The sequence below is a fragment of the Pleurodeles waltl genome, chromosome 8, assembly GCF_031143425.1.
Source record: "Pleurodeles waltl isolate 20211129_DDA chromosome 8, aPleWal1.hap1.20221129, whole genome shotgun sequence".
Classification (NCBI taxonomy): domain Eukaryota; kingdom Metazoa; phylum Chordata; class Amphibia; order Caudata; family Salamandridae; genus Pleurodeles; species Pleurodeles waltl.
Window position 1 is genome coordinate 1105555251 of NC_090447.1, and position 20121 is coordinate 1105575371.

A 20121-nucleotide genomic window follows, 5' to 3' on the forward strand; every position below is an offset into this window, starting at 1 on the left:
GATGAGCAGGAGCCTCCCCCACCAGCAGCACCACCACCTCCAGTGAGCAGCTGTCCGAGGTTGCAGGGGAAGGGCAGGAGCCTCTCCCCGAGCAGCACCACCACCTCCACTGAGCAGCCATCACCGCCAGCGGACGGTATGTAATCCTGCCTCCATGGGCTGCTGTGCAGACTACCCCCTGCAAATCCAGTGGGTATGACACTCACCTGAGAGACTGTAACCTTGCACTCCCCAGGATCAAGAGCACAGGGCACGAGGCCCTCTCCAGAACCAGTGGGTAAGATTCCCACATAGCCAAGACTCCCCAGGATCGAGAGCACAGGGCACAAGGACCCCACCAGAACCAGTGGGTAAGACACCCACATTGCCAAGACTCACCAGGATCAAGAGCACAGGGCACAATGCCCCCTCCAAAGCCACCCACCTGTGAGACTATGGCCTTGCACTCCCCAGGACCAAGCACAGGGCATGTTGCCCCCTTCAGAACAATTGGACAATTCACCCACTCAAGAGACTTTGGCCTTGCACTCCCCAGGACCAAACACAGGGCATGTTGCCCCCTCTAGAACCAGTGGGCAAGTCACCCAATCGAGAGACTGTGCCCTATCACTCCCCAGGACCAAGCACAGGGCACGTTGCCCCCTCCAGAACCAATGGTCTTGTTCCATCTCCTGGATGAGGTGCCCCCGTCCCTCGTCCCCCTGAGGTGCCTGCCTATTTACCATCTGATGCCCCTGCAGTGTTCTCTCCATGTTCATGCAGGCGACATGAGTGGCCTTGGACATTGGCCGGTGGCCATGTGGTCTACTAATATTGTAGACTGGGCGGTGTCCCTTTTTCTGTACATATGTATATATCTATTATATTGCCTAACTTATTTTCTTGATGTGTTGCTCTCATTACATTCAATTTTTCGCAATCGTTTTGTCCTTGCATTATTCATCCAAGTTAGGGGGTAAACATTTTTAGTAATGCAGCTGCTTGTGTGTATCGTGTTGGGGGTGTGTGTGGTGCATGTGTGTGTCACTTTCTTTTTCCTCCCTGCCTCCCTTGTGTGCTAGGCGTCTGTACTCACCGTCGTCGTCTTCGCCGGCGCTGGTGTTTGTAGTGGAGCAGAACGTAGAAGATCATGGGGAAGACATGTAGTTTGTCTCCATGGGAGCGTGGGTGTTCTCTGTGTCTCCAATGGTGAGTCCTTTCCCTTCTAAGCTCAGTTTCGGCCAGACTTTTGATGTCGTTGGTACCGCCCCGGAAAAGGTGGCGGATTGCAGTGTCTTAATATGATGGATGGAACATTGACTTCTGCCTGGCTCGAGGCGGCTACTGCCGTGGTGGCTGTTGTTTCTGCCCTGGGGGTTTGTGTGGTACATTGGCTGTCTATCAGAGATCTTTCTGCCATTGTCATAATTTGGCGGTAGTTATCGCCAGACTGTTGGGGGTATTACCGCCTCTTAACACCAACTGCCAGGGTTGTAATGAGGGCCATAGTTAAGTATCTTAGTGATCACTGGCTTTGGCTGCTCAACTTTGCCTCACAAGTGTCGAGTTGCCCTGCTCCACAACAAAGCAGGTCGAGAGAGTTTCCGAGGTTAGGAGTGACCTGAGCCACTGGGATAGGAGCACATCCATGGATTGACCCTCTCCCCCTCTCTGGAAAACCATGTGCAACCCTCAACTTCCTCCACCTGTACTGCCAGCTCCTTAGAAATCACCATCAGGGTAGATACCTTCTGCTGCAAGGCCATGACTGAGTCCTCCCTCCCAATATTCTAGAGTCTGTCTCCGTGATCCTTGCCACAGATCACCAGAGATCCTGGTGGAGCAGACTGACGATGATCCCATGGCTCTAATCTAGGTGTCAAGCATATCCTGGGACTGGGTTATATCTTAGAGGAGTGTTGCTTGGTTATCAAGTGAGGTTGCAGTGTATTTCCCCCCTGTTGGACAAACTTGCCAAGGGTGCTCTGCTTGGCTGTAGTGGGTGCTTTGTCCCTAGTCATGATGGCCAAAGGCTATGTGATGATCTTCAGACTCATGGGCCCCTCCTGGTGTACAAATGACCCACCAGGCCCTCGCCAGGATCTGTGTGGGGTGACACAAGCAGTCAGGCAAGGGCTGAGTCTTCTATGTGGGACTCAGAGATGTCCAGGGCCACCCACGATGGTTGGGGACCGCCACCATAGCAGAAGAGAGCCCCTATGGGCCACAGCAGGGGGGCAAAGAACACCCCATTGCACGGAAGATCACAGCAGGGTATTCTACTTGTGGGCAGTACACACTTGGCAGCAGGAGGCCAATCCAGCACTCAAGGCCCCCTGCAGTCCTGGTGACCACCCTGCTGGGGGAGTGTAGCCAAACCAGACCCCACAGTATTGGCACAACCTCACCATCTGGAGCCAAACAGAGATAGTCCAGGACCCCAGCACAGCCTCAGGGCCTGGCTATGACCTACTGCCACAATATCTGGAAGGGATCTAGCAGCATCCCCCAAAATTCAACTGTGTTGGGTGCCGTACGCAGTATGTGGGGTCTGTTTTGGAGAAATCTATGAGGCTCAATGTCTCCCAGGCCCTCCAGTGCCACAGGGTGAACATTGACTGCCCCCACAGAGAATCATGCATGTGTTTGTTGGCCCTCACACAAGTCTCTCAGTCAAGATAGGTCAGGGCGGGGCCACCCACCACGACAGTGCACCCACTCTCAGGGAGCAGGGCCGACAACGAACCCACACCCGGGCACACCACACTCACTAGGCCCCAAGCGGGTCAGGCTCCATTCCAGCCGGCGCCCACCAAGGCAGTCTTTGAGATTAGTCTGCCCATGACCAGCACAGCTCCTCCAGGCCACTGCGGCTCTTCACCAACCTCCGATATCCCCAGATGCCAGGATCTCGCCGTGCTGAAGGATCACCCAGGCCTCCTGGCTGCTGCTTCAGACTCGCCACTTGACTGTACAGTCGGCCCACCACATCTTTTCATTGCCTTTCTAGGCATTTGCCCACTCTGGCACTCCTCCAGTCATGGCCATCGGGAAGACACCCCGAGGGCCGCAAAGGAGCGGCTACTATGTTGGAGGATCACCACCTATGATCGAAGTGCAGTGTGGTGTAGGATGTCATCGGATATTTAGTCTGCTGCTGGGAGCACACTTAGGATGCAGCCACCATATTAGCTAGCCAGCCCATAACTCCATTGATAGAAATTTTTTATTGGGTGAAGATCCTATATTTAGAGGCATGTTTAACATATGTAACAGATAAGCCTATTTTATAAATTCCAAGTAATTGGATTGGTTCTCATTATTTAACTTTGGTATTCCCTGAGATATGCCACATGAATAGGTTAGGTGAAATGAATTATAAAACAGGCTCTTTTGGATGTGTTTGATGTGTTGATTCCTTCACTTTTGGTGTGGCTTTGAATGATGTCAAGATTAGAAAATTCCCTGAATTGGTAGAACATTTGGCTACAAATACTGTAGGAGAATACTTGCAAAATGTTTGCTAATCATCCAATAGTGATTCAGAATAGGATTGTTTTAGATATACCTTTGGCAAAAGAAAGTGGTGTCTGTAAAGTATTTAACATTGCTACACCTGTATCCCTGATCACATTATGAGCAATGAAAGGTATATTGATAACATAACCTACATTTAGAGTGAAGTTTTTATTCTTTCTTATTCAGCCATTTTATCCATTTTTCATCTGTCCTTTGTCTTTTCCTTTTTTCAGTCCTTTCACCCTTCCTCTGTGCTATCCATCCTTCATGCTTCCTTCACTCTTTTCCTGCCTCAATCTTTCCTCACTTAATTTCGCTCTTCTTTCCTTTCAACCATTTTTCTTTTTTTTTTAATCATCTTTTCTGTCCTGCTCAAGTGTTCTTTCATATTTGTCACTAACTTCTTCTTGCATTATACCTTTTTTCCTATCCCTTTCTCTTATTTTCAATTATTTCATGTTTTTGTATTCCTCACTGTGTGGCTCATTCGGCAGCCCCCTGCCCCACACTATTACTCCATTACCTTGAGGTTTATTGGGTTTGGGTAAAATTTAAACTATGTCAGCCTGATTTCAGGAATTTCACATTATGCTTGTTATGCAAATTTCTGGAAATTATGGTATTATGCTACTTTTGTGGAACTACGTGTCATTTGCTTTAAAATGTACAACAAACGCGCGGGGATAACAGAATGTGAGTGGCTGTTATTCACAGTGCTCTTGTTTAAATGCATCCTTGTGGCAAAAGTTTATGCAAGGAGGAATTTTGAGCTAAAATAAATCACAAAATGCTTGATTTACATTTTGCGTAGTTATGTTAATTTTTCCATAGTTTTATGTAATTACAAGAAAGATAAATACATGAATTTCAAACACCCTTAATATTTATGTATTATTTTGTGCAGATTTTCAGACCTAAGAACCCCTAAAACACTGAGGGGATCATTGTGACCCCGGCGGTCAGTGGTAACATGGCTGAAGCCAACCTGCCAATGTACCACTCCGACCGGCATGGAGGTGACTGCTACCAGGCTGGAGATGTCTATCTCCAGCCCAGCAGCTGTCACTGTTCCACTTGTGGGATTATGACCCCACCTACCGCCATGGTTTTCGTGGCTACCTTACCACGAAAACCATGGTGGTAGGCACTATCAGTGACAGGGAATTCCTTCCCTGTCACTGATAGGGGTCTACCCCCTCTCCCTCTCCAGTTACCCACACATCCCCTGCCTCTCCAATGCCCCCCCACCACCCTACATTCACGCCCCCTTCACACACACACATACACACACATTCCCACAAACATCCACGCATGCATACTTCCACTCACACACACCTGCACACACTTTCAAACATGCACGCACACATGCATTCACAAAACATAACATACACGCACTCACACCTTCATACATGCACACGCGCAACACACACCTACATACACGCACATACAAACATACACACATACACCCACACACACACACTACACCCCCACCCCCTCCCCTGTTGGAGCACCCACTTACCTGTGTTCACGGGGTCCTCTGGCAGGAGACGGAGCATTGCTGTCAGCAGAACACTGCCAGGCTTTATTATTGGTCATAATACATGTGGTGGCGGTCTACTGGTGTGGCGCTGCTACTGGCAGCAACGCCACCTTACCACCATCCACCGGCATAATATGGCGGATGGCTGTAAGCCGTAGCGACGGCCTTTTGGCAGTTGTCGTTGCGGCAGTAGGCGTTTTTTACCGCAATTGTTGTAATGAGGGCGTTTTTAGCGGCACAGTACCAATCCCTGAAGTAGTCGCTAAAGTGGGTGTTGAAGATGCCACTGTTATTGAACTATTCACATATTTTAAGAGAAGTTTAGGAGCATAAATAAACTTGGTACACTGTGGAAACCATTGCTTGTTGTTTGGTCATCAGCAATGGCAAATTTGTACCTATTTCACTGATTCTGGTAAGTGTTATCGCAGGGTATGATGGTCAAGGAGGACATTTCAAAACCATATGATGCATGCAGAACTTTACATGAAAAAGTTAATTCCTCAGGGTGCTCACACACTGGGTTGAAGCCTACGCGAGAATGCTAAAATTGTAGCCACATCTACATAAACTTATTGCGAAGTTTGGAATCAGCCAGCCAAGGCTTTCACGCAAATTCCATGCATTTCAGTAAGTAATACTGTTAAAGATTGAGGACCATATCCTTTTCTTATTTGCAAAAATCATGTTTCTCCATTAGAATGAAAAGGATGAGGGTGTCAAAAAAAAATTATATATATATATATATGTATATATATATATATATGTGTGTGTATATATATATATATATATGTATATATATATATATATACACGTGTACATATATATGTGTGTATATATATATATATGGGTGTATATATATATATATATGCCACCCTTATTGCCATAATTGTCACTGTATGCCCTTAGGATATGCCACCTCTTTCTCAGCTTACCATACTGGATAGCATATGCTTTTGTCAAATCAACTCCATCAAAATCTTCATTCTTGGGCATGCATATGTATTCTAAACATTGGCTGGTTGTTGCAATCCAATAGTGCAACTATAGCATTGCATGCCTAATAGACTGGACAAGAGGCACTGTATTATCTGACACATTCCAGTTTCACTTAAACAGTCAGTCTGACGTGGTGAATTCAAAATGTGCTTCCTTTTAACTTTATTGACATAGGCCCTCATTACAACCCTGGCAGTCGGTGATAAAGCGGCAGTAATACCGCCAACAGGCCGGCGGTAACCAAAATGGAATTATGACCACAGTGGAAACTGCTCAGACAGACTTTCACTTTAACACATGGACCACCACTGCAGAATCAACAAGCACCACGGCGATAACCGCCAACAGGCAGACGGAAGACAATGTACAACCCACTCTATTAAGACAGTCCAATTCGCAATTGATGGTACACATATTGCATTTGCCCCCCCCCCCTGGAAAAATTAACAGAAATCAAAAGAGCTTTCACTCCATGAATGTGCAGAGTGCCTGGCGGACCAGTACTTCTCCCATGTCAATGCTAAGTTTCCAGGGTCGGAGCATGATGCCTTTATCCTGAGGTATAGCAGCATCCCAAATGTTATGGCTCAACTCCAGAGGAACCGGGTGTGGCTAATAGGTGAGCCGTGGTTCCTACTCAGTAGATGTTGGTATATGGGTATGGTGTGGGCCACAAGGGTTAGTGTGTGTCTAACATTTGTCCCTCAATATATGTAGGTGACTCTGGTTACCCCAACCTCTCCTGGCTACCGACCCTTGTGAGGAATCCCACGTCAAGGGCAGAGGAACGTTACAATGAGGCACATGTTCGAACAAGAAGAATCATAGAGAGGACCTTCGGGCCTCCTGAAGGCCAGGTTTCGTTGCCTCCCTCTAACAGGTGGATCCCTGTACTACTTAGCCAAGTAGGTCTGCCAGATCATCGTGGCATGGTGTATGTTGCACAACCTTGCCTTACGTCACCAGGTGCCTTTTCTGCAGGAGACTGAGGCTGGGGATGGGTGTGTGCCAGCAGTGGACCCTGTGGACAGTGAAGATGAGGAGGCAGAAGTGCAATAATACGACAATAATTCCAATGACACGCAGGTAAGACACTATAAATCCAGAAAAGTCCAGGATAGAGTCCAGTCTATTTGTATCACAGGTGCAGTGTCCAAGCAGACATAGGAAGGGGAGCAATGGCAGTTCAAGGTGGACAGGGTGACAGAGTGGGACATCAGGGTGACAAGCAGGAGAGTATTATTCCCTTGCGGGGGACTTGGCAATAGTCTCTGGCTTCTGCCTGGATCGCAGGGTTCTCCTTCTTCATGGGGTGGAGTGCTGGTGGCCTGTTGGTCCTGTGGTGGGGCCTCCTGTCCACTAGCGGCAGCGGAGGTGGAGGGCTGTTCATCGGTGTGGCTAGTGGTAGGGGCCCGCTGTTGTGCCACTGCCTCCCTCATAGTGTTGGCCATGTCTGCCAGCACCCCTGCAATGGTTACCAGGGTGATGTTGATTTCCTTCAGGTCCTCCCTGATCCCCAGGTACTATCCCTCCTGCAGCCACTGGTTCCCCATCATCTTGTCCACTATCTGACCCATCATCTCCTGGTAATGGTGGTATGCTCCCAGGATCTTGGTGAATGTCTCCTGGAGAGTTGGTTCCCTAGGCCTGTCCTCTCCCTGTCGCACAGCAGTCCTCCCAGCTTCCCTGTTGTCCTGTGTTTGTGGGTGCCCTCTGGTCCCTGTAGTTGTGGACACACTGCTGATTGACATGTCCTGGGGACAGAGCTATGGGCCTGCTGGGTGGGTACTGTGGTGGTGTTTCCTTAAGGGGAGGCTCTGTGATGGTATGGGACTGTGCCAGGGTTACCGACTGTCCGGAGATCCCTGATGGGCCAGGTTGGTCATCCAGATCCAGGCAACCAGAGCTGCTGTCATCACTGTGGGCCTCTTCTGGGAGGGGAGACTGGATGTTGCTGGCACCTCCTCTCCAGTGACATTGGTTGGGGGACCTATGGGGATGTAAATACAGTGTTATTGTTTCTGCGTGTGACATCTTGTGAATGGGTGTGTTGCCCTCTATGGTTGTTTTTGCCCTGGCAGCTTTGCCTTGTGTGAGTTGTTATTTGGTGGGGTAGCTGTTTCCCTCTGGTGTGCATGGTTTAGTGATAGGTGTCCATGCAAGTCTGTGATGGGTACATTGGTATTGCATGCAGGGCTTGGTATTGGGAGGGGTGGGTTGTGATGGTGGGGTGTGGGTGAGGTGGTGGAGTGATGGGAGGGAGAGCAAGCGTAGGGGTATGTGATGGCATGCAGTTATGGGGGTGAAAGTAATGAAGAGTTGACTTACCAGAGTCCAGTCCTCCTGCTACTCCTGCCAGGCCCTCAGGATGCATGATTGCTAAGACTTGCTCCTCCCATGTTGTTAGTTGTGGGGGAGGGGGTGTGGGTCCACCGCCAGTCCTCTGTACAGCTAGTTGGTATCTTGCTGCTACGGAACGCACCTTCCCCTGTAGGTCGTTCCACCTCTTCCTGATGTCATCCCTTGTTCTTGGGTGCTGTCCTACGGCATTGAACCTGTCCACAATTCTCCGCCATAGCTCCATCTTCCTAGCAATGGATGTCTGCTGCACCTGTGATCCAAATAGCTGTGGCTCTGTCCAGATGATTTCCTTCACCATGAACCTTAGCTCCTCCTCTGAGAACCTGGGGTGTCGTTGTGGTGCCATGGGTGTTGTGTGAGGGGTGGGTGTGATGGTGTGTAGGGTGATGTGTTGGGGTGTGTGATATAAGGTGCGTGGATGGTGTATAGGTGATGGTGGTGTGTGGCTGTGCTCTTGTCTGTGGTCTTGCTTTCTCTATTGTGGCACTTCTTTGTAGTCATACAGGGTTGTGGGTAATTTGGGTATGTGTTTTATATTGGTGTGGGTGTCTGGATGTAGTGTGTTAATGTGTGTCAGGTGTGTGTAGATTGAATTGTCCAATGTGGTGTTGTTTTGTATATGTGTGTGTATTTTGAGCACGGCGGTATGTACTTCCAATGGTTTACTGCCATTGAATGTCCGCCGTGGTGATTCGTGGGGCATGATGTAGGCGTTGTTCTGTTGACGTAACAGTGAGGGTTTTGCTACTGCCAGTTTATCACTGACCTTTGGGCTGGCAGACTTGTGTGTGTGGCTGTATAGTGACGGATTGCTATGTGTGTGTCATAATATGGGTAGTGGTAATCCGCTGCAGCAGCGATATGTCGGAGGCAGTCGGCCTTAGTGTTTTAGGATTATTATTTAGTGGTTATTTTAGACAACAGCAATAGCTTACACAATAGTTCACCAGCTTGTGTCTAGAGAAATCATTACTGTTCCTGCAGGAGGAGCTAGTTGTCCCGATAAATATACAATGAGGACTAACCATATAATATTTCTGGAATCAGTTATTGTCATGTATTGGAAAGTAAGCCTTTCAGTTTAATGTTCTTACCAGTTCTGTACCTGATATACAAAAAACAAATAAATTGATAATTAGTCGTAATCCGGTTGGTGACCTTTAAACAAGGGAATTTTATGTACCAAACCAGTGTTAAATACCATAAGGAACTATTAAAATAAGGAATCGCTAAAATGAAGCTATTATTTATCATTTTCAAAATGCAAATATTTAATACTGGTTTTCAGTTTAAATGTATAAAAGAGTTACAAATAGTTACAAAATATGAAATTGAATGTACAAAATAGCCATCACATGTTAGCGAGTGGAAACCAAGGTCACCTAAAACCCAGCCCAGAAATCCACAATAACTGCACTCTATGCAGTGGTGGTTTGGAAGTGTGCACTGGGAGTACTACACGGAGAAGATTTTACACAGAGGGCATCAAATCAAACAAAAATGGATAAAGCACAGGGGCAGGGTGTTCCAGCTCTTTGCTATGAGGAAGGACAAGGATCTTCCACCAGGCGAGATCTTCTGTATGTGTGGCACAGTGCCTTGTGCTTGTTGAGCGGAGTGGAGAGGCTTGGTGTGAGAGTAGAAAGTGATGCAGTGGTTGAGGTAGGCGGGTCCTAGGTCATGTAGGGCCTTGTATGCATGTATGAGGAGTTTGCAGCTAATTCCTTTCTCAGTAGGAAGCCTGGGGAGGTCTCTTAGGTGATTGGAGATGTGTTTGCCGCAGGGAATGACCAGGATGAGTGTGGTGGAGGTGTTTTGGATGTGCTGTAATTTCTTCAGGTTCTTCTTGGTGGTGCTGGCATAGAGGGTGTCTGCTGGGAAGCATGGTGTCGGTCACAGTTCTACAGCAGTCCTTTGGGATCCATTTGTAAATCTTCCGGAGCAGTCAGAGAGTATGAAAGCAGGAGGATGTGACTGAGTTGACTTTGCGGGTCATGGTGAGCGATGAGTCTGGGATGAAGCCTAGGTTGTGTGTGTGGTCTGTCAGGGTGGGAGGTGCCGAGGATGGATGGCCACCAAGAACCATTCCAGGCTGATGTGGAGGGCCTCAGGTTGAGGATCTCAGTCTTGTCAGAGTTTAACTTGAGGCAGATATCCTTTATCTAGACGTCAATGGTTTCCATCCCGTTGGGGAAATTCTTCTTGGCATCTGTGGGGTATTCTGTCAGAGAGATGGTCAACTTGATGTCGTCAGCATAGAAGATGATGTTCAGCCTGCGGTTCCTGACGATGGATGCAAGCGGGGTCATGTAGATGTTGAAGAGTGTGGGGCTGCTGTGTTTCTGGAGGGATCAAACGTTGAAAAGGATGAAGTTGAGGTGCTCTGGGTCGGTGTTCTCTGGGTCAGTGGTGGGACGGTCCGGAGCTTGGTATAGGGTCTGGGTGTGGTGGCAGTAGAGGCAGGAGAACGGTCCATGGGTGTTCCTAGGTGATGCAAAATGACAGGTGGCAGAGCGTCCCGTGTTCAGAGCATGTAGGATCTCCACATTGTAGCACTGGAAGGTCAGAGGACCAGGGTTCATGGTACTGGGTGTGGTCCAGGCCCAGTTCAGGCACGGACAGGCACTTGCTTTTGGTGTGCCGGTGGCAAGCTGCACAGCAGCCACCATAAAGAAGGGGAGGGATGATAGGGGTCTGGTCAGCTGGGAGGGCGGGAAAACACTTTGCAGGAGGGAGGTGGGTAGGGCCAGTGGGGCAGCAATGGCATGGAATGGAGCACGGGAAGAGTGAAATGCTCATCCTCTCCCTCACCCACAACCCCACCGCCGCCAAAACCAACCCCCACACTGCTCTCCTCTACACCGCCAACTGGATGACCACTAACCACCTCAAGCTCAACTCCAACAAAACCGAGATCATCATCTTCGGCCCCAACAAAACCACATGGGACGACTCCTGGTGGCCCACCGCCCTAGGCCCCGCACCCACCCCCGCAAACCACACACGCAACCTCAGCATCATCCTGGACCCCTCCCTCTCCACGACACAGCAAATCAATGCTCTAACCTTCTCCTGCTTCCACACACTCCGCACTCTAAAAAAATCCTTCAAATGGATTCCCCCAGAGACCAGGAAGACAGTCACCCACGCACTCATCAGCAGCAGACTGGACTACGGTAACGCTCTCTACACCGGCACCACACTCAAACTGAAACGCAAACTCCAGAGAATCCAGAACACAGCCGCGCGCCTTGTCCTTGGCCTCCCCACCACGAACAAATCTCACCACACCTCAAATCCCTTCACTGGCTCCCCATAGACAAGAGAATCACATTCAAGATCCTCATCCACGCACACAAATCCCTCCACAACACCGGCCCAACCTACCTCAACGAAAGAGTGAACTTCCACACTCCCACACGCAACCTCCGATCATCCGACCTCGCCCTAGCCACAGTCCCCCGCATCCAACGCACCACCACAGGAGGCAGGTCAATCTCCTACCTTTCCCCCAAAACCTGGAACTCCCTCCCCACCAACCTTCGCAAAACTAAAGACCTTCTGCTCTTCAGAAAGAACCTCAAGACACGGTTGTTTGATCAGTGACCCTCCCTGCCCCCTCCCCTTTATTCCCCCCCCCCAGTGTCTTGGCCTTGAGACCCTCACGGGTGAGTAGTGCGCTCTACACATTTTTTTGATTGATTGATTGAATGCTGAAAGGAGGTAGAAGAGACAAACATGAAAATAAAGGAAAACATTTATAAAGATGACAGAAAAAATAGCAAAAAGAAAAGAGACATCAGATACACTCAGATGGCCACTGGGCCAACAGGGATGAGGTGCAGGTGGGAGCCTGTAGGTAGAGGTGGGCCACGAACTGAAAGTCAGGCAGGCTCTCAGTTCGCTCACAGCAGAAGCATCAGCAGCAACAAACTGGTGGAGCTGCACAGAGGAGGGTAAACAGACGCTGACCAGGAAGTCAGAGGAGTCGCCCTCTCAGTACGCAGCAGCAACCATTAGGAAGGGGGGGGGAGGCGGGGGCCAGGGCCACAGGGGCAGCAGTGGCATGGAACAGAGTGTATGGAAAGTGAAAGACTGAAAGGAGAGTTAAAAAGAGACAATAAAAAAAATAAAGGAAAAATAAAAATAACAGAAAAAAAGCAAAAAGACAAGAGATAGCAGACACTTACACCCAGATGGCTACTGGGCCACCAGGGGTAAGGCACAGGTGGGAGCCTATGGTTAAGGTGGGCATCAAACTGAGAGTCAGGCAGGTTCTCAGTTCGCTCGCAGTAGAGGCAGCATCAGCAGCAAACAGGTGGAGCTGTACAGAGGAGGGCGAACAGACACTGACCAGGTCAGAGAAGTCTCCTCTTTTTGGAAAAACAGAGGAAGAATATGGCAGATACAGTTTGAGCCTTTCTTTGATCCTTTACTAGTAACACTAACTGAATGCAGCCAAGCCATTCCTCTGTATGTTCAGGTTTTTTCTTGCTATCAATATTAGCATTGGGAATTTGGCAAGAAGCTACAGCTGTTGCAGGAGGGAAATCTCAAATAGCTCTTTCTAGGGGGATTGGAGAAATGTTAAATGCAATACTTCAAATGCACTTTTCGAAAGAGCCCTGCAGAATTTCAAACAACTAAACATAATTTTCATCAAATTGCAGATTTTTATTATGTTATAGGATGTTACATTAAGTTTTTATGTTGTACAGATTTGTAGTGCACACTATCATCCAGTAGTGTACCCTATCCCAGAGTGAGTGTGAACACATTTAGGGCCTAGTAGGACTTCTAAAAAATCCAGGTGTTCAGCTTCTTGAGTGAGGAGGAGGCTCTTAAGTGTGGCTGGGGGTTGTTCCACGTTTTAGGAGTGATGTAGGAGAAGACTCAGCCATCTCATCTGGTTTCCCATATACATGGGGTTTTGTGAAAGTATGGACGATCAGACGTGTCTTGAAGGTTTATGAATGCAAATGTGATTGCTGAGGTATGCTAAGCCTCTATTATGCAGTGCCTTGAAAGTGTGGGTGAGGAGTTTGAATGGTGCTCGTTTGTGAATGGGAAGTCACTGGAGCTCCTTCAGGTGTGGTGTGATGTGACTGCGGTGTGAGAGTAATTCTAGTTCTGGGTTCTGAATAGTCTGCAGCCTTCTGGTCAGTTTTGGGTGATCCCTACATCAAGGGTTTTGCCATAGAGCAACTAGTCTACGACCAGAGCATGGATGATGGTGTTCAGTATGATGACTGAGATCCACTTAAAAATCATCCTCAGCACCGTCAGGGTATAGAAACATGAGCCGGTAACAGCATTGACCTGGGCAGTCATGTCAAGTTTGTTGCCAATGATGATCCTGAGGTTCTTGAAGAGGGTGGTGGGGGTGGTTGTCGGTCCTAGCTCTGTTGGCAATGAAGTGGAGTACCATGTGCTCTTCCCAAAGATCACAATGTCGGGCTTGTTGGTGACAATTGATATTCATCCAATGGGCAATTTCACTCATGAAGAATTTAAACTTGATCTGAGTTCTGAATGTCTTGTCCATGAGGGAGGGAATGAGTTGCATGTTGTTGGCGTAGGAGAGGACATTCTACTCTATTATATTCTTATAAGTGCATAGCTACCCGGAGGCCTCCCAGCACCAGAACAGGTCCTCATAGCTTACCAATAATACTAAGAAGTGTAAAGCAGGGTTTTCATTGCCCTAGGAAAAGTCAATTCATTGGACAGCTGGCATAGTTCAGAAGGAAGGGAATTCCAGAGTCCAGAGGCCTGTTAAGAAAAAGACAGGCCCAATGAGATCTAATTCTGAGAACCAGCAGCAAATGGACAGCAGAGGATCTTAATGACCTACCAGGAGTGTATTGGATAGCTAGGGATCTTAACTGAATAGGACCTCATGTATAACATGACCTATGCAAGATGCATAGGGCCTTAAATTAAAAACAATGCTCTATTAGAAGCCAGTGGAGACCGTTCAAAGCCATCTTAGCAGACCGACTCCTAGGAAGATTCATAGGAAGCTGAGTAGCAGCATTCTGATTAGTCTGAAGCCTTTTCATTACATATCGAGGTGAACCAAGTTAAAGAGCATTACCATAGTCCAGACGAGAGTTAACAAGAGCCTGGACAACAAGTCTTGTGCTAAGGGAGGTAGCAGATTTAGGACCTTTCTCAGAAGTCTAAGAAGTCCAAAGCAGCATGCTGCCAGTTTGCTTACTTGGTGCTCCATTGTAGGGCTGGAGTTCAGCCACTCACCAAGACTCTTTATTACCTTTTTAAAGTTAGGAAGTTGTGCCAAAGAGTCAGGTAGGGTAGTTGATTCCTTCTGTCTGAAATTGTTGCCCAGTACCATGACCCAAGTCTTATCCTCATTGAGCTTACATTTACATTTGGCCATCCAACTGGCCACTTCCTGAAGACAGGGGGCCGGATTGAGGTGGTTAGAGCTGGAATCAGGGGAGATGGAGATCACCAATTTGGTATCATCTGCATTAGAGACCAGAGACAACCAAAACAATGAACAATTTCAGCCATGGGGAGCATGTAAAGATTAAAACAGAGTAGGCCTCAAAGAAGAGCCCCGTGGCACACCACAAACCAATGAGAGACTATCAGAATACCAGGAATAGTGAAGCACCTGAAAAGTTCTATTCTTCAAAAAAGAAGATAGCTATTTCAAGGTTTGGCCTTCGATGTCCACTTCAGAAATCCTATGGATAAGTGTGGGGTGGTCTACCATGTCAAAGGCCGTGCTGTAGTCTAATAAGATAATGTATGCTGAGGCTCCTTGGTCCAAAAGAGATTTAAGTTTCTTGACCACAGCAGTAAGTTTTTTCTGTGCTGTTCTGACGTCTAATCCTCATTTGTGTGCGGTGGTGAATTTCATAGGACTCAAGGAAGGCAGAAAGATGTTTATTGACATGTTTTTCCAAGAGCTTAGTCAGGCAGGGAAAAATAGAAAATGGACTTTAATTGCTGAGACAGTGAATCAAGTCCTGTTTTTATTTTACTAGTGGTTTGATTACCACATATTTCCATACCTGGGAGACCATCCCACTGAGGAGGAAAAGATTCAGCAGATCAACCAAAGTGGGGACAATGCTATCAAATTCCTGCTGTATGATGTGAAGCAGAGCAGGATCGAGGGAGGAACCTGATTATACAGTTACTAAGAGCTCCATGAGAGAATTGGAATGGCTCTCTCGAAGAGCTGGGAGAGGCTCAGGTTGTAAAAGAAGCTCACTTAAGGGATCAGAGGAGAAAGAGGAATGTCCAAAATCTTTCTCTGAAAGAGTACCACCAAAACTGTTACTGAGCTTAGGTGAAGCTTCAAGTGCATAGCCATCAGAATTGGTATTGTGAGAGCAGATGATGCTGGGTAGAGGGATTGTCCTTGCATTGAAGAATGTCAGGCTCAGGGAGGATCCTTGCAGAACCCCACCAATGAGGTTGCAGGAACCCAAGGTGTACACTGCTAGGCTGACTGACAGGGTCCTTCTAGTCAGTAAGGAGCAGATCCATCGAAATATGTATCCTTGGATTTCGATGCTTTGTACCCATTGGGTGAGGATGGGGTGAGAGACTGTGTCAAATGCTGTGTAGAGGTCCAGGAGAATGAGGACGGGAGTGTTTCCTCTGCCCAAAGTCTTGTGGATGTGATCCATGACAGCGAATACATAAGTTTCCATGCTGTGGTTGGGTCTGAAACCAGACTAGTGGTATTGAGGAGTCAGTGGTAATTGAGGTATTCAGTGAGTCTGTTGATGATTTTCTCTAAAACCTTGGTCATGAATAGCAACAGGGAGATTAGTCTGCAGTTGGCAAGCATCAAAGGATCCACAGAGGGTTTCTTTAGGAATGGCAGAACAGTAATGAGTTTTTAAGCACCTGGTGATGTGGAAGCATTCAGAATGCATGTGAGCATGGCACTGACTGAATGCAGTCCTCTGTGCTAGGCATTGGGGGGACATGGGACCAATGGGGCCCCTAAGCTGATGGACTTAATGGTGGCAGCAGTTTCTTCTGGGGTGATGATGGGTTATATGGTTAGCATTGGTTCTTTGGATAAGATCATGAGGAATTTGGTGAGGTCTGTCGGGTCACGTTTTTGGCTAAAGATGAGAAATGGTGGTGATTTTGTTGCTGAAGAGTTGAGAGAGACTGTTGAAAGTTCATATGAGGGACTGATCGGGTTTGAGACGGCCAATGTTGAAGATTCCTTTGCTTCTGTTGGTGCTGGTATGGATGTGTTCGACTAGAACCATCGCATTTGGTAATCTGTATCATTTGGTGGTACCATCACAGAATGGCTTTGATTATGCTCCTAGCAGAATTTTCCTGGCTTACTGTTCATTTGTGCTTGAGTTGTTTGCAGTGGTGTTTCATCAATACGAGTTCCTCTGTGTATCGACTACCTGGTGTATGAATCTTGTTGTATTGTTGTATGTGAGGTAGAACAGTTGAAGCAGGAGGTGATCCAATTGTTGAAATTCTTGATGTTTCTGAGGCGGCTAATGCGGTGTTTGGGTCGATGGGTGTTAAGAGCAGTGTTCTAGTCCTTGTCAGTGTTGCTGTTCTAGCTTAAGTCGGCTGTTGGGGGTGCCTGTGTTTTGAAACTTGACAAGGTCATAGTCTGTCCAGTGTACTTGTGTAGGCCAGTTGACTCAGATGCTGCCGAATTTGGTGAAAATAGGGTCAAGGAGGTGTTCAGCATCATGGGTGGGTCCCTTTACTTTTGGCTAAGGCACAGGCTTCCAAATTCTTTTGTGAGTGCTTTTGAGTGGGTTTGGTGTGATCTTTCAGGTGGAAGTTCAGGTTTCTGAGTAGGATATAACAGCTCGCATCAGGGCAAGTGGTGCAGCGAAGTCTGTGATGGTGTCTGTAAAGTCAGTGTGTGGTCCCAGTGGTCTGTAGATGAGAGTGCCTTTTGAGGATTAATTGTGACGTGGAGCTTGAACGACAAGTGTTCCATGTTGAAGCATGATCTGTCCACGGATGTGGGGCAGCTGATGGTATTTCTGTAGATGGTGACTTTGCATCTGGACTTGTGCAGTCTGTCTTGCCTGGAAATCTTGTAGCCAGGGGCAACTGCTGTGGTGATGTCACGTGCCGATTCAAGGTTCAGCCAGGTTTCCATGAGAAAATGTACGGTAGAGGCATTGTCATGTAGCAGGTCGCAGATCAATGGGATGAGTTTGGTGAGTGAGTGCGTGGGTGTTGAGAAGCATGCATGTAAATTGAGGATGTATGTCTGTATGTATGTATATGGTATTTCTATAGAGTAAACATAGCCAAAAGACAAAGGAGTAGTGCAAATGGTCAAAGTCCAGCATTAAACCAATCCGCAATAGGACAGGTAGCTGATTGGTTTACTGTTTATGCACTCTGCTGTAGAATAGGATGAGTAGATGGAAGGCACATACTTATATGTCACCCTTCTGCCATATACTGTTTTTGACAGGATTTAAAAAAAAAGAATTGTGCCCTAATGTATAGGTGGAGTGGAGTTTAAATTATGTTCTCATTTATATTGATCCTATGGTCCAGGAATTACAACTAATGCTTCGATTACTGTGGACTTCAAAATCAATTATATAGAAATGAAAGACATGGAAGGCGGATGCTAGCTTAATGAGTGTGCAGGGACATGCTGCTATATTGTTTAATTAGTGGCACATTTACTATTATTTTACGTAAAGTGGAACAGCAAGGATACTTGTTGCCCTGCATTTTGTAAAGGGGAGAGAGCAGAACTGCTCCATATCTACAAAGATATGAAACATTTCTGCTCTCTCCTTGCGCTAATACACTGTGGACTGCCAACACAGTCATCATTGCCCCATAGTGCAAGGGTCCCTGGATTATGTGCAGGAATGTTTTTGTGCAGGAAGGGATAAACTTCTTGGACAAAAACAATGGTAAGAGGCATATTCGTCTTTCCATGTGTGCTGCAGAATGCAGTACTATTGGAAAGAAGTAACAAGGCAAAAATAAATATTTTTTCACTTTGCACCTCAGTCTGGTAGACACACCATTTGGCCTCAAACTCAGGCGCATAGTTATACTTTTTATGTGCTGCATTTGTGTCATTTTTTGATGCAAAAGCGGCGCAAACTTTCAAAATACAATTGTATTTTGTACGTTTGCACTACTTTTGCATAACAAAAATGAGTTTTTTGCGGTGCAAAAAAAGTATAAATATGGGCCTCAGTTTTAAAAGTCTCAGTAAATCAAGGCTTGTGTCAAAATTCATTGGTGGATACATGGGAATGGAAATATTGTTTAGGAAATGTTATTTTTAAGTTATTTACTGTGTATTTTTTTTTAAAAATATTTTATTTCAGTTTTCTATGTTTCAGGAGTGGGTTTGAATGATTAATCGGGTAGTTGAATGGCAAGAGTTTTAATATATGGTTTGCTTCTTATTTTATTTTTTATTTTTATATAATTCATTATTTGTTTTCAACCTAATTTTAAAAAGGTTTGTTTTTTTAGTTTTTCAAGTTTGTATTATTTTGTGTTTAAGGGCATGATTTAGAGTTTGGTGGATAAGTTACTCTAGCACAAACATGATGACTATCCAGTCAACCGTATTATGATTTCCATAGAGATATAATGGAATCGTAATATGACAGACAGGTTATCCATGTGTGTATTAATTTATTTTAATTAATTGTTTAATCAAATGCAGAGTTTTGTTTTGAAATTGTTTTTTTTAATGTTTTATTTATTTTAGGAATAATGTTTGACAATTTATTTCATTGTTTTGTTAAAACTTTAGCCAATGTAAATTGTTCTATATTTATTTGTGGTATTAATTTGTATCTGTAATTGTATTTTTAGTAATTGCTTTTGGTAATAGTTAACTTTTTCATAAATCTATATTTTGAATGTAATATGCTTAAAAGCATAAAAGTTTTAGGGGGTTCAAAGTGTAAGAAACTGGGATTTTATAGTGTAGTTTTGTAAATTTCAATTTGCAAAATCTATTTTGATTGGATGTGGTTGAGGGCTTGATTAATAGTTTGATGGTCTGTGCGCTGCCATGGAGGCGGACTGACCGCCATCGATCTGGTGGTCAGACCGCCTTCTGCCACGCGGTCAGAAAACTATATTACAATGTTGGCGGTCCCATAGAGGAAAGACTACTGTGGTCCCACCGACACCGCCAGACAGCACAGACTGCTGCAGTGATGAAGCAGGCCAAACAGGCCAACAAAGCCAAACACATTATGATGTTGCACACCACCAACGTAACCATGGTGGTCCAAACAGCACATTCCAGCAGGTGGATACGGGGAGTATAAAGGGAGCAACTCACCTGAAGGCAGCATTACATGTCCTGTGCTGCCATGGAGCCCATCGTGCACATCGAGCCACTGCTGCTGCTCATTGAATGTGTCCAAAATCCATTCCACCATGGACACAATGGATGGTAAGCACATACACCTACCTATGTCTCTAAGCTCAACAACCGGTTGTCACGCCACCATACACATAATATGGGACTCACACTACAGGCCCCAAGAACACATGTAATTCTGTCCACAGTCAGAGTCATTCACAAAGAAGGACACATCACAGCCACAAAATGCCCCATTTGGTCAGGTCACTGACACTGCACCAAAATGCTCCACGAAAACACATGCCTGACCATCTCGGGCACAGGGACAGTGAAGTGTACACAACATTGTGTCAAACAACAGCAACACCACATCCAT